The following is a 14,599-nucleotide window of genomic DNA, read 5'->3' as shown; positions in this document are numbered from 1 at the left end:
CACAGTTGTGGAATGATGAGTTTCTGGAGATGATGAAGTCCAGGAAAGTAGTTGGATGGGAAATGGTGAGGAAAATCCTCTGGCCCCTAGAATTCCTTACCCTGGCAGTAGGGCAGCAGATGGGAAGGAGAGGAAGTCTGGGAGATCCAGGTGTGGAATACTTGAGAAGGAAGAATGGCTTGAGAAGAGTTGGGTAAACAACCACCTCAAAGATTCGAATATTGAAATTAAAGGAAGAAGGGGTGGCTGAATAATAATATTAGAGAAGTCTGGCAAAATGAAAGCAGGCATATTTTGACTCCACTATGTAGGAGTATTATGTGTATGTGAAGTGGAGTGGTGATGACTGAAAATACAGATAGTGCTGGTAAGTATGGTCAGAGATGGAGAGTCATCTGGGGGAAGTCAGGTATTAGTAAGAACAAATAGGAGGAAAGAATGTATAATGTATAACAAGTATTCACAGTCAAAATAGTCCTTATCAGCTAAATTAGCTAGAGAAGGAAACGGCAAACCACTCCAGTATCTTTGCCGAGAAAACACCAAATGGGGTTACAAAGAGTCAGACATGACTGAAAAACGACTGAACAACAAAAGACAGATGTAAATAATTGGAGAAATACTCATTGCTCATGGGTTTTTTTTTTTGCTAGTTATTTAGTTTTGAAAGGGGACACACTGAGGTCCCCCACTAGTAATTATAGTTTTGCTATTTCTGTCTGTAATTCAAAATACAACTTTTCCTATAAGTATTTAGATGTGTTGTTATTCAGTACATATATATTTAGTATTGATGATTATTTCATTGTCTTTCCTACCTTTCAGCAAAATATAGATTCTCTCTTTATCTCTTTTAGTCAAGTCTATTTTTTTTTGGTAGCCTTGTCTGAGATCATGATTGCTACTTCTACCATTTTTACTTTAGCTGAAACGTTACAGATTTTGCTCTAGCTCCTTATTCCATGTGGCCTTGGTCTCTGAGTCTTGAACTTTGTAAGCAGTCTGTTGTTGGATTCTGCTTTCTAATCTGTTCTGTCCCCTTTTTTAAGGGTGAGTAGGTGGTACAGTAGATAGAGTACTGGGCTTGTAGTCAGGAAGACCTGAGTTCAGATCTGGCCTTAGACACTTAACTAGCTGTGTAATCCTGGGCAAGTCACGTAACCCTGTTTGCCTCAGTTTTCTCATCTGTCAAATGAGCTGGAGAAGGAAATGGCAAATTACCCCAGTATCTTTGCCAAGAAAACCCCAAAAGGGAGTCACAAAGAATTGGATGCAACTGAAACGACTGAACAATAACAACAACAATCATACCATTCATATTTATGTAATTGTGTATTTCCCTGCCTGCTGTTCTCTTACACTTTTCCTTCTCTTTGTTTCCTGTCCTTCCCACCTCCCTTTATAAAGTAGAAGAATGTGAGGAGTGTGCTCAGGGTTTCATCTTTTGCTTTATTTCTTCTAGAAATTCCAATTAGAATTTGATCCCAACATATAGTTTTCTTTGATGCTTTGCTTGTAGATTTTTTTTAGTCTGACGTCTTCTGGGTTTGTGTCTTGGGCTTCCTTGTCATCATATTAGCTCTTTATGCTGGGATTCCTTTTTTGTTTGTTAATTCTTCCACCCTTACTTCCCAACTTTGGATTGCATTTCTGTAGGGAATGTTTAGGCAGTGTTTGGTCTTTTTTAATGTTGTCCTGGTTCCTGCTACTTCTTTCTCCCCCTTGAGTATTTGTCATTCTAGGATCTCAGGAATAGCTTAGGATGGGAACCTACAGGCTTTTAATGTCCTCAAAGTGATTTCATAAAGGGGGAAGATTGTTGCTGGACTCAGCCACAGCCAGCCCCTAGAAAGCTCTGAAGGCTCATAATGATAAAGCTGAAGGCCTCCCTTTGATCTGAGTTCCCTGAACTGGTTATTCTGCTACAGGTTTCAGACTGAGTTAGGGGCTGGATCTGAGACCCTGTTCTGCTAGGGTCTGAGGATCAGAGACACAAACTGCTAGTAGTCAAGGCTACTTCTAGGCACAGGTCCAGGTCCTGTTCTCAGTGTGCACTGGATCTTGGGCCTAGCTCTGAAGTCCGAAAAACAGTTTGCCAATTAACACTTTTTCATGTTTCTTGAAGCAGGCCCCTCTATGTTGAATGCAGGAGCTCACCTCAGGCTGAATGTCTCTTGTTCTTAGCCAGACACTTTGTTCCCAGGTCCTGAAGATCGAGATCTCTCTCTCCTTGGGGCTGGAAAAAACAACTTGTGATTTTCTTTTTCTTGAATTTCCTGATCAAGACTTGTCTTGGTGCACTTTCTAGATCTTTTTTGGAATATTTGTGAGGGAGAGTTGGCTTGTACTGCTTCTCCCTACTCAGCTGTCTTAGCTGATCTTCCCCAAATTATATATTTTTGTTTCAATCAACAAAAGTCCTTTTTACCCTGTCACTTCAAGACTCCTTCCCCCATTGATAAATAGAGAAAAATAAAATCCATTACACGTGTATAGTTAATCAAAGCAAATCTCCCCCCTCCACAATTATCTCCTTCTAAGCTTTGAGTCCTTCACATCTCAATCAGGAGATAGGTAGCATGTTTTCTCTAGAAATGTGCTTGGTTGTTACAGTGATAAGAATTCACAATTCTTTCAAAGTTGTTTGCCTCTACTATATTGTTGTCATTGTATAAATTCTGTTCATTTCATTCTGCATCAGTTCTTACAAATCTTCCCAAGTTTCTCCGAAACCATCACACATCATTTCTTAGAGTACAATAATATTTCATCACATTTACATGCCATAACTTGTTCATCCATTCTTCAGTTTATGATCACCTCCTCAATTCCCATTCTTTGCCATTTCAACAAGAGGTATAAATATTTTTGTACGTCTTTAGTTTGTTTTGCTTAAGACTAGTCCCTTCCTTAAACTGCCTTCCTTCTAATTCTCCTTCCTTTTCTCCTTTCTCTCCTGTTTCCCTTTTTAGTGAAATGTATTTCTGTACCTAACAGTGTGAGTTTGTATTCATTTCTTTGATCTGTTCAGTTGAGATAACATTCAAATGTCAGCTCCACTCCTTTCATCCCCTGCTTGTTTGTATCCAAAGTCTGCTTGCATATCCTAATTATGTGAATTAATTTCCCCTAACCTTCCTTTTCCTCCCTATCCCTTGTTTCCCACAAGACTACTAAGACATAAGATCACTCCCAGACCTTGCCTAATGAGGCTTCCTCACTAGCCCCTGATTGGCCCCTGATGATGATAAGTTTCAGAGGGGATACACGTATTATATCTTCATAGATGAATATAAGCAGTTTGTCCTTGTTTAGTTCCTTATTGCTCATTCATGCTGACTTTTTTATGTTACTCTTAATTCCTGTGTTAAACTTCAGCTTTTCGGGGGGCAGCTAGGTGGCACAGTAGATAGAGCACCAGCCCCGAAGTCAGGAGGACCTGAGTTCAAATCCGGCCTCAGCCCAAAATTTGACACTTACTAGCTGGGTGACCCTGGGCAAGTCACTTAACCTCAATTGCCTTAACAAAAAAAATAAATAAAAAATAAACTTCAGATTTTCTCTGCAGCTCTGGTCTTTACATCAAGAATGCTTAGAAGTCCTCTATTTCATTAAAGGTTTATTTTTCCCCTGTAGCATTATACTCAGTTTTGGCTGTAAGCCTATTTCCTTTGCCTTCTTGAATATTATATTCCAAGTTCTCTGTTCCTTTATCCTGGTGGCTGCTAAATTCATATGTGATCCTGACTGTGGCTCCTTGGGTATTTGAATTCTTTCTGACTACTTGCAGTATTTTTTCTTTGATCTGGAAGCTCTGGATTTTAGCTATGATGTTTCTGGGAGTTTGCATTTTAGGGTTTCTTTTAGGAGGTGACTGGTAGATTCTATTTCTACTTTGTCCTCTGGTTCTAAAAGCTCTGGTCAGTTTTTTTTTTTTTTAATTTTTGCTTTTTTGGTAAGGCAACTGGGGTTGAATGACTTTCCCAGGGTCACACAGCTAGTAAGGGTCAAGTGTGAGGCTGTTTTTGAACTCAGGTCCTCTTGACTCCAAGGCCGGAGCTCTATTCACTATGCCAACCAGCTGCCCTCTCTGGTCAGTTTTTTAAAGACTTCTTGAAGTAGAATGTCTAGCCTCTTTTTTTTTTTTTTGTCATAGTGTTCAACTAGTCTAATGATTTTATTTTTTTACTCTTCATCTCTTCCAGGAATTTTAGCTGAGTTTGTATCTAAGCTATGTTTTTCCCTGAAGCTTTGCTTATAGATGTTTTGTAGTCATTTTCTTCTGTGTTTGTGTCTTCACCTTCTCTGTCACCATACTAGCTCTTTATGGTGGAATTCTTTTTTTTTTGGTCCATTTTTCCAACCTACTTCCTGACTTTGGGCTTAGTGTTACATCTTGGCTCTGCACACTTCTGGAGGGAAGGTTTGGGCTGATGCTGTTGTTGCTTTCTCGGGGCATTGAATGTTGTGTTATTTCAGGATCTCAGGAACAGGCTGGGCACCTGCACACTTTCAGTGTTTCGGTTTGATACGTTAGCCCCTGTCAGCCAGCTGGAAAGCTCTGTTGGCTCAGAGTGACAGAATTGTGAACTCCTTTTTGGTCTGGGATTTTTGCCCTAGATACTCTGCAAGCTGGGTTAGATGATGGAACAGAGATTTCCGTTGTGCCCTTGATGTCTGAACCACACCTTTGCTGCTTGTTTCAGAACCTCCTTTCTTGGTTCACTGCCCAAGGCCTCCCTACCAGGGAACCTACTGCCAGCTGCATGTCCTCTTCTCAGTCCACCCTGGATCTGTGATCCAGAACTGGGTAATTGGCAAAAAGTTGCTTGTGGTTCCCTGGTATGGATCTGGGGTGCTGTGGTATGAATTTGGGACCTGCTTTTGTTTTGGTGCAATTTCTTCCTGGGCACTGGAATGCTCTGCTTTCTGTGTACTCCTTTGCTTTCTGTCTACCTATGTCTAGCTGGACTGGACAAATGATTCACTGTGACTTTTTCTAGATTTCCTCATTGGAGTCTGGTACATTTTCTGGGTCTGTTTGGAAGAGTTTTCTGGAGGGGAGCTCAGCTGTCTTTCTTCCCACTTCACTATCTTGGCTCTGCCACTGCTCAGTTTCTTTATTTTCTATTATGAATTTGTCAGATATTTCTCTATAGAAAGAAGAGTAGGACAAAAAGGCTGAATATGAAACTGAATCTTAACTCTGTATAACTTTTTAAAAAATTTCAACAAGGAAATAGGAAATCATCTCCTTTTCATATTTCACATGTTAGTTCCATGTCTGTGGTTCCTTTAGAACTTCTGGTCTTTTCTGTTTATTTTTAAGTTATTTATTGATAGTCTTCCACAGACTAGTCCCTTCTTTCCAATACTTTCTCTAATTTAACATATATCTGCATATATATATCTTATTTGTTCACAGTTATGTGCATGATTCCCTCCTACCCCACATCCTCGTTTGATTGTGTGCTCCTTCAGGGAAAGGCTTTTTTAGCCTTTTCCATTTTATCCCCGAAATAACCCTTGAGGTAGGTGCTATTATTATGCCTATCTTATCAGATGAGGAAGCTGAGTCAGAGAGAGGGTAAGTGACTTGCCCAGGGCCTGTCTGGCTAGTAAATGCCTGAAGCTCGATTTGAACTCAGATATTCTGACTGAATCACTGTACTACTACTACTACTACTACTACTACTACTACTACTACTACTAATAATAAATGCTTATTGACTAGCTTTTTTAATAATCACTGTCACTATCCACCTGCCTCCCTCCAAAAAAGTCTTCCATAATAATAATAGCAAACATCTATATGTGCATACCATGCACTGTGCTAAGCTCTTTACAATTATCTCATTTGATCCTCACGACCACCCTAGGAGGAAGGTGCTTTTATTATCCACATTTTATGGATGAAGGAACTGAGGCAAACAGGTTAAATGACTTAGCCAGGGTCATATAACTAATAAATGTTGGAGGCTGAATTTGAACTCATGTCTTCCTGAGACCTTGGCCCAACACCCTATCCATTGTACTACTTAGCTGCTTCAAATAAGTATAGTCATTTTTTGAAAAATGCACATTTTGGCTATCTGAGAAATGATGTCTCTCTCTATACATCTAGTTAATTACCTTTCTCTTGGGAGGTAAGAGAGCATGATTTGTCATCAGTCTCCTAGAGTTGTTTCATTTATCATAGTTTTGCTTTAAAATGTCATAGTCAGTGTATAAATTGTTTTCCTGATGTGTATCAGTTCATACAAGTCCTCCCAGAGTTCTTTGAATGTGATAATGATTTATTATTATTTGATAATTGATATACCATAATTTTTAAAAATTAAATTAAAAAATTTTAAAATAAAGAAAATCTGTATACTTTCTCTTCGTTAACTATTTCCCTTCTAACTGCAGTGATTTTGTTTCACAGAAGCTTCTCAGTTTCATATAATCAGAATTATACGTTTTTTCTCTGATTCTTAATTACTTAATTAAGAACTCTACCCCTTCCATAGTTGTGAAAGATATTCTTCTGTACTGCTCTAATTTATTTATAATATGACCCTTTTATATCTAAATCATGTATCCTTTTTAGCCATGGCATATGATGTGAGATATTGGTCTATACTTCATTCCTTAACGGTTTTTGTAAAACACTTGAGTCCTTATCCTAGTAGTCGGAGTCTTAGACTTATCAAACACTGTGGTACACTGATCAACCTTCTGTTTTCTAGCCAGTACTAGATAGTTTTTTTGGATTAGTTTTAGATCAGGTACTACCATGCCCCTTTTTAATTCTTTGCTTTGAAATTGTTCTTCAGATTAATTTTATTACCTTTTCCCACTTTATTAAAGTGATCTTTTGCTAGTTTGCTTAGGGTGGCCTTGAAGTTGTAAATTAACTTAAATAGTATTGTCATTTTATTATGTTAGCGTGACCCAATCACAAGCAATATCTCTTCAGTTATTTAGGTTTCTTCATGATAAGAATATTATGGGTTGTGTTCATAAAATTTTAAGGGTGGCTTCTTAAGTGGAGTCTTATTTTCATGTCTTGTGGACTTTAAACATTTAATAATAATAATATAACTCTTCTGAGGGGTATTTGGCCCAGTTTCTCCCTGTGATTTCCTCTCATTTCAGAATAATTGCTTCCTGACTTTGCAGTTGGAGAAATTTAAGACACTGTTGGTGTCCTTTTTGAAAAGGTGCAGTTTTGGGAGGGGTGTAAGCTGTCATTCAAATAAGGTAAATTGATGGGCCACAGGAGGAAATAACATCCTTATTTGGGAGTAGAAATCTCCTGTAATAAGATTCTTGATTATTCTTGAAAATGCTTTATAAACATAAGATATTATTACCTCCTACTAAGTTATTCTTTTTACAGCTTTTAAAAATTAAATTTCTTTTCAGTCAGTGAAAATGTACCTTCTTTCCCCTCCCCATTGCCCTTGTTCCTGACTGAGAAAGAAAGAAAAATAAACCTTTGTAACAAAAATATATATTCAAGTGAAACATTCCCATGTTGGTCATGTCCAAAAAAAAGATATGTCTCAATCTGTCCTCTGATCCTGTCACTTCTCTTTTAAGATGTGGATCACCTAGTTATTTTAAGGAATATTTGTTTATCTTACTAATCTACCTGTGAAACCAGATGTTAAAGGAAAACTTTAAACCTGTCAGGTTCTATGTCATAAAAATTGAGTTTTCCAAATTATCAGTTTCTTGTATCAGATACTAATATTTCCTGCTTTACCTTGTTAGAGGAGTTTAGGATTTTATTTTTATAAGAAATCCATTTTGTATTATGAACTAAGTATTTTAGACAGACCTAGAAAGAAATAGGAAAAAATTCCTTTAATTTTTCTCTGTAATGCCTTCTATTTGATTACTTTTCCTTGGGGAACCTTACAGTAATTCCTATGATGCCGCTATTGAGAAAAACAATTTCAGAAATTCTCTTTGAAGAAATATCTGTGGCATTTCGTTGTTGACAAATCTTTGTAAAATTTTTCTGGAAATAAGTGTGGTAAGTAAAGTGACTAATTGAACTGCATGACATAGGTTCTTGGTCAAAGGCTAGGCTTGGCTATAGAATGGGAACGTGTAGAATTGATAACGTGGGACTAATATTAGGGAAGGGGAAAGTGTCAGGAAGGGAAGGGAATGTGCATTTTATATAGCTTCTGTTACATTCCAGATGCTGTGCTATAACCTAAGTCTTTTACAAATATTATTTTACCTTTATAGTAATCCTGTGATATAGGTACCATTATTATTCCCCACTGTACAGTTGAGAAAACTGAGGCAGACAGAGGTTAAGTGACTTAGTCAGGATCACCCAGCTTGTAAGTATCTTGAGGCCTGATTTGAACTCGGGGTTTCCTGATTCCAGACCCAGCACTCCATCCAGTGAGCCACCAAGTTAGCTGCCTAGGTCTGAGAATCATCTGCCTAGGGATAGGGTCTGGACCTGTGATTTTATTAATAGCAGGCACTGTCTCCTTCCACCTTTCCTTCACCTGTCCTGATGACCATCAGTTGCCCAGAGCCTGTCTGAGCTGTTTGATTGCTTATATGGCTTGGCTAAGACAGGATTTACAAGTATAGTTAAGCAAAACAAATGACCACATTGGCTATTTCTGAAAATGTGTCTCATATTCTTCACCTCTAATGTTACTTCTCTGCCAAGGGGTTGGAGGCACACTTCATTATCAGTCTTGTGAGGTCATTATTGTTTACTACGTTGATCAGAGTTCTGAAATCTTTCCATTATTTTCCTTTAAAATGATGATAAATAATAAAAATAATAAATGATGTCTTTTTCCTAGATGTACTAGTTTTGTTTGTGCAAACACTTTACAATTTCATGTAATCACAATTGTCTGTTTTATGTTTTGTACTTTTCTCTCTCCTTTGTTTGGGTAAGAATATGTCTCCTACGCATAACTGTGAAAGATAGAAGATCTGCTTCTCTTCTAAGTTTTTTATGACAGTATTCAGGTCATGTGTCTATCTTGAATTTATTGTGGAATATAGTAGAAGATGGTGGTCTAAGTCTGACTTCTGCCAGACTGCTTTCCAGTTTTCTCAGAAGTTCTTACAGCAGGATTTTTTTTTAAAGTAATTGGAGTTTTCAGGCTTATCAAACACTGGGTTATTGAATTCCATTATTTTTGATTCCCCACTTCTCTAGTCTATTCCATTCATCTATTCCTCTATCATTTTGTTGTTGTTGTTCAGTTGTTTCTGTCATGTCCACCTCTTTATGACCCACTTTGGGGTTTTCTTGGCAAAGATACTGGTTTGCCATTTCCTTCTCTAGCTTATTTTACAGAGGAGGAAACTGAGGCAAACGGGATTAAATGACTTCCCAGGGTTGCACAGCTGATACATTTCTGAGACTGGATTTGAACTCAGGAAAATGAGTCTTCCTGACTCCAGGCCTGACACTCTATCCACTGTGCCACCTACCTGTCCCTCTCTATTACTTAACCAATACCAAATGTTTTGCTGACTCCGGCTTTATGATGTAGTTTGAGGTCTGAAGTGTTATTCCTCTTTTCATTACATAGATGAAACTTTTATTAAGCTTTTATTATATATGCCAAGCACTGTACTAAGCACTAGGAGTACAAATACGACCAAAAAGATGATTTCTATCCTCAGGGATCTTACATTCTAATAAGAGAAAACAGTGCATGAAAAGGAGCTGAAAGAGAGGGTTTGTAACCACTCAAAGATAAGGTATTTTAAAAGCCCAGAAAATCAGAAGGAGAATAAGGTTAGAAATGAGTGTGGTTGGCATGGGCACATCCTCAAATGGAGGGAAGAATTCATCAGTCAAAAGAGGTTGCCACATTGCCATATTCCCTTGACATTCTTTTGTTCCTTCAAATGAATTTTATTAATTTACTGAGTTCTCTAAAGTATCCCTCTAATAATTTGGTATATCATTAAAACTATAATTTAACTTTGGTAATAACTTAAATTTTAAAAAATTATCTCATTTGTCCTGTTGTCTTTTGTCATTCTATCATGTTCATTTCCACATATATATATATATATATTTTTTTTTTCTTCCTTCATCCCCTACCCAGCAAGCTATCCCTGATAAAATAAAAATTTTAAAAGGGAAAAAAAAGCAGTTCAGCAAAACTAAGCAATATGTCAACTGTGTCTGACAATGTATGCAACATTTCACATCGATATTCCTCTACCTCTTCATTTGAGAGATGAAGGTACATTTTTTTAGTTTTTCTGGCTACCGGGGCAGCTAGGTGGCATAGTGAATAGAGCACCGGCCCTGAAGTCAGGAGGACCTGAGTTCAAATCCGGCCTCAGACCAAACACTTGCCACGTACTAGCTGTGTGACCTTCGGCAAGTCACTTAACCCTGATTGCCTCACTAAAAAAAAAAAATTTTTTTCTGGGTACCAGGGGTGGCCATCATAATTACACAGCTTTTGTTTCATTTTATTCTATTTCTATTATGTATATATTTTCCTATTTCTGCTTCCTTTACTGTGTATCAGTTTATATCTCTTCTCGTACTTCTGTATTCTTCATTTTTGCTTCCCTTATTTGTTATTTTTTTATGGCCCAGAAATATTTAACTGCATTCACTTAACACAGTTTATCCATTCCTCAGTCGACGGACCTCTACTTTGTTTCCAGGTCTTTACTACCAAAGGAAGTACTGCTATGAATGTTTTGATGTTTGTGGGTATAGTTTCAGGAAGGGGCTCAGAGGGGAAGAGGATAATTTCAAGCAGAAAAAAGGTAATTTCTCTATTGGAAAGGAAAGAGGGAGTTTTTCTGGTCACTTCTTCCATGCTGCTCTTATGGCAATTGTCTATATTCTGATTAGTATTTTTCTTTCATGTAGTTGTTATTTATTGCATCAAGATGAAAACTTAGATGTGTTCAAGTTAATGTTTATATCACACAGTTTTAGTAGCTTAATTGATTAAGAAATCTTCAAAGCAAAATCTTATATTGGCATGAGAATCATGACAGAAAGATTAAATCATGCTTACTTTATAGTTTCACTATTAAGTATGTCCTTCCTTCTCAGTATCTGCTTTGGAAATTGATAATTGTTTTTCAGATAACCAGAGTAATTAATCATGAATAATTTAGATGCAGTGGGCTGTGTTATATGGCTATATGACAAGGTTCTGTTAAAGTCACACAGGACAATCAGTAAATATCTAAGGATATCTAACATAATATGGGAGGCAGAGGAGAGAGGCTGTGTGCTTAACACATGTAGTACTAGTCTTTGGAGCCTGCAAGTAGTGTTCAACCCACTAATTAGTTAGCATTTATTATTATTTGACAAGGCAATTCAAGGCACTTTTCGTTACTAGGTACTAATTGGGTTTAAATACATCATTGTCCATAATGATATCAGATAGAAGGCCTCAAAGTATGTAAGAAAGGAATTGTTTTGGGGGCAGGTAGGTGACGCAGTGGATAGAGCAACGGCCCTGAAGTCAGGAGGACCTGAGTTCAAATCTGGCCTCAGACCAAACACTTGACACACAGTAGCTGTGTGACCCTGGGCAAGTCACTTAACCCCAATTGCCTTAAAAAAAAAAAAGAATTGTTTTCTTAGGCAATGTCTGTATTAAGATTCAGAGTAGGTGATAATTGTGGATAAAGATTTGCTTCTGAAAATGAAAAGAAAACTTCTCTCATGCTGTTGTGTGTCCCTATATAATATAAGAAGAAAAAACCCCTGAAATTGTTGCTTTTGGCCTTTCAAAGGGATGCCTGGGGATTAGCTTCTGAAGATAATCTTGAGATTTCTTTCATATTCTCAATGTGATGTTTACTCTTTTGAAGGTGATAAAAGGCACTGAGCTTTAATTGCTTGGATTAAACTGGATTTAAGACACCTTTGGGTATGCTCTCAACACAAAGCTTCTACACTGATAAGGGGCTATTGCTATAAAAAAGGATTTATGGCATCTATCCCTTACAGAGAAGACTTCCCAGCTTTTTACCACTGGTATCTTTTACTGCTAACAGCCAGGAATTTAGTAGTTTCTCTCCCAATGACTGTGACTTTTGAGATCACAACCTTTTTGCCATATATTTTCTCTGGTACATTACTTCTTCCTTAGTCCCATCTTCAGCACAATAGAAGCTCAGTAAGCCCTTGACCCGTCCTAGGTAATCATTTAAAATGGTGAGGTACTTTCTTGATCCAGAGAACCCCACAAAATCATGCAAGTCAAAGGGTTCAAATCTCCGGGTCCACTTCAAGAACACCCGTGAAACAGCCCAAGCTATTAAGGGCATGCATTTCTGAAAAGCTACCAGGTATTTGAAAGATGTCACATTGAAGAAACAATATGTTCCCTTCAGGCGATATAATGGAGTTGGCAGGTGTGCCCAGGCTAAGCATTGGGGTTGGACATAGGGTCGTTGGCCCAAAAAGAGTGCTGAATTCTTGCTGCATATGCTTAAAAATGCAGAGTAACGCAGAACTGAAGGGTTTGGATGTGGATTCTCTTGACATTGAGCATATCCAGGTTAACAAGGCTCCTAAAATGCGATGGCGTACTTACAGAGCTCATGGTCAGGTCAACCCATACATGAGTTCTCCTTGCCATATTGAGATGATATGTACTGAAAAGGAACAAATTGTTCCTAAACCAGAAAAGGAGGTTGCGCAAAAGAAAAAGATATCCCGGAAGAAACAAAAGATTATGGCACGGGAGTATATATGACATTAGAAAGCAAATAAAAGTGAAATAAAAAAAAAAATAGAAGCTCAGTAAGATTATTAGGACTGTACAATGTGAACATATTTGGCTATAGATCATACACATGTAGATGAGTCACAGGTATGCATACTCCCTGTTGAAACTCCTCTGATCCAAAAGCTCCTGAATACTATGTGCCATGGACCTGCAGAACCAGTGGGTGGAGATTGCCTAGGGTCAGAGATAAAGCTGAGTTGACAGGGACTGACCTGTCCCTGTTTAAAAAAACAAAACAAAAAACTTGCTGGGGCTTGATCCATTTGAAAAACAGTACCGTAAAATACTTCACTTCAGCAGAGGAGAATCTGTTTAGATCTGTGGACAACCTCATAGTTTGCCCTGAGGGACAATGTCTTTATAATGTAGGTGTTCTTAACCTGGGGTCTATGAATTTGGTTTTTTAATATTTTGGTAATTGTATTCCTTTGTAATCCTATGTATTTTATTTTTCTGCATTTAGAAAAGCATTAGTTTGAGGGGACCAGCACATGAAAAAGGTTAAGAACTCCTATTATAGTGGAAAGAAGACAGGGATTTGATTATTTGGAGACTATTTGGAGATTATTTTTTTTTAATAATTTATTTTGATTTATCAACAGTCACTTCCATAAGCTTTTGAGTTTTAACTTTTTCTCCCCCTCCCTCCCCAAGACGGTGCACAGTCTGATATAGGCTATTCATATATATTCCTGTTAAACATATTTTCACATTAGTGATGTTGTAAGTAAGAATTAGAATCAATAGGAGGAGGGGCAGCTAGGTGGCACAGTGGATAGAGTGCTGGCCCTGAAGTCAGGAGGATCTGAGTTCAAATGTGGCCTCAGACCAAACACTTGACATGTACTTGCTGTGTGACCTTGGGCAAGTCACTTAACCCCAATTACCTTACCCGGAAAAAAAAAAAAAAAGAACCAATAGGAGGAACCACCAGAAAGAGGAAACAAAATACAACAGAAGAAAAAAATAGCCAATAATATGCTTCGATCTGCATTCACACTCCATAGTTCTTTCTTTGGATGTGGATAGCATTTTCTGTCATGAGGCCTTTGGAGATGTCTTATATCCTTGAATTGCTGAGAAGGGCTTAATCTATCAACGTTAGTCATCGCACAATGTGGCTGTTACTGTGTACGACGTTCTGCTGGTTCTGCTCACTTCACTCAGCATCAGACCATACAAGTCTTTCCAGGTTTTTATGGAGTCTGCCTGCTCATCATTTCTTATAGCACAATAGTATTCCATTATATTCATATACCACAACTTGTTCAGCCATTCCCCAATTGATGGGCATCCTCTCAATTTCCATTTCTTGGCCACCACCAAAAGAACTGCTATGAATATTTTTGTACATGTGGGTCCTTTTCCCATTTGTATGATCTCTTTGGGATATAGCCCTAGAAATGCTATTGCTGGGTCAAAGGGTATGCACATTTTGATAGCCCTTTGGGCATAGTTCCAAATTGCTCTCCAGAATGGTTGGATCATTTCACAACTCCACCAACAATGCATTAGTGTTCCAATTTTCCCACATCATTTCCAACATTTATCATTTTCCTCTTTTGTCATGTTAGCCAATCTGATAGGTGTAATATGGTACCTCAGAGTTGTTTTGATTTGCATTTCTCTAATCAATAGTGATTTAGAGAATTTTTTATATGACTATAGATGGCTTTAATTTCTTCCTCCGAGAACTGCCTGTTAATATCCTTTGACCATTTATCAATTGGGGAATGACTTGTATTCTTATAAATGTGACTTAATTCTCTACATTTTAGAAATGAGGCCCTTATCAGAGAAACTGGTTGTAAAAATTCTTTCCCAATTTT

The 14,599-nt window shown here is 37.7% G+C and overlaps 1 protein-coding gene and 1 pseudogene across 4 annotated transcripts in view; both read left to right on the top strand.

The window, feature by feature from the left end:
* The window catches only part of THRAP3 (thyroid hormone receptor associated protein 3), an 86,240-nt gene that overhangs the window by 26,467 nt on the left and 45,174 nt on the right, over positions 1 to 14,599 (top strand). The gene's annotated exons all lie outside the window — the stretch shown is intronic.
* LOC114044781 lies at positions 12,168 to 12,737 on the top strand (annotated as a pseudogene).

Source organism: Vombatus ursinus, unplaced genomic scaffold (assembly GCF_900497805.2).
Source record: "Vombatus ursinus unplaced genomic scaffold, bare-nosed wombat genome assembly UNPS02014775.1, whole genome shotgun sequence".
NCBI classification, from domain to species: Eukaryota; Metazoa; Chordata; class Mammalia; order Diprotodontia; family Vombatidae; genus Vombatus; species Vombatus ursinus.
Note: the sequence above shows the minus strand (reverse complement) of the source record. Positions and strands in the feature narration are given on the sequence as shown.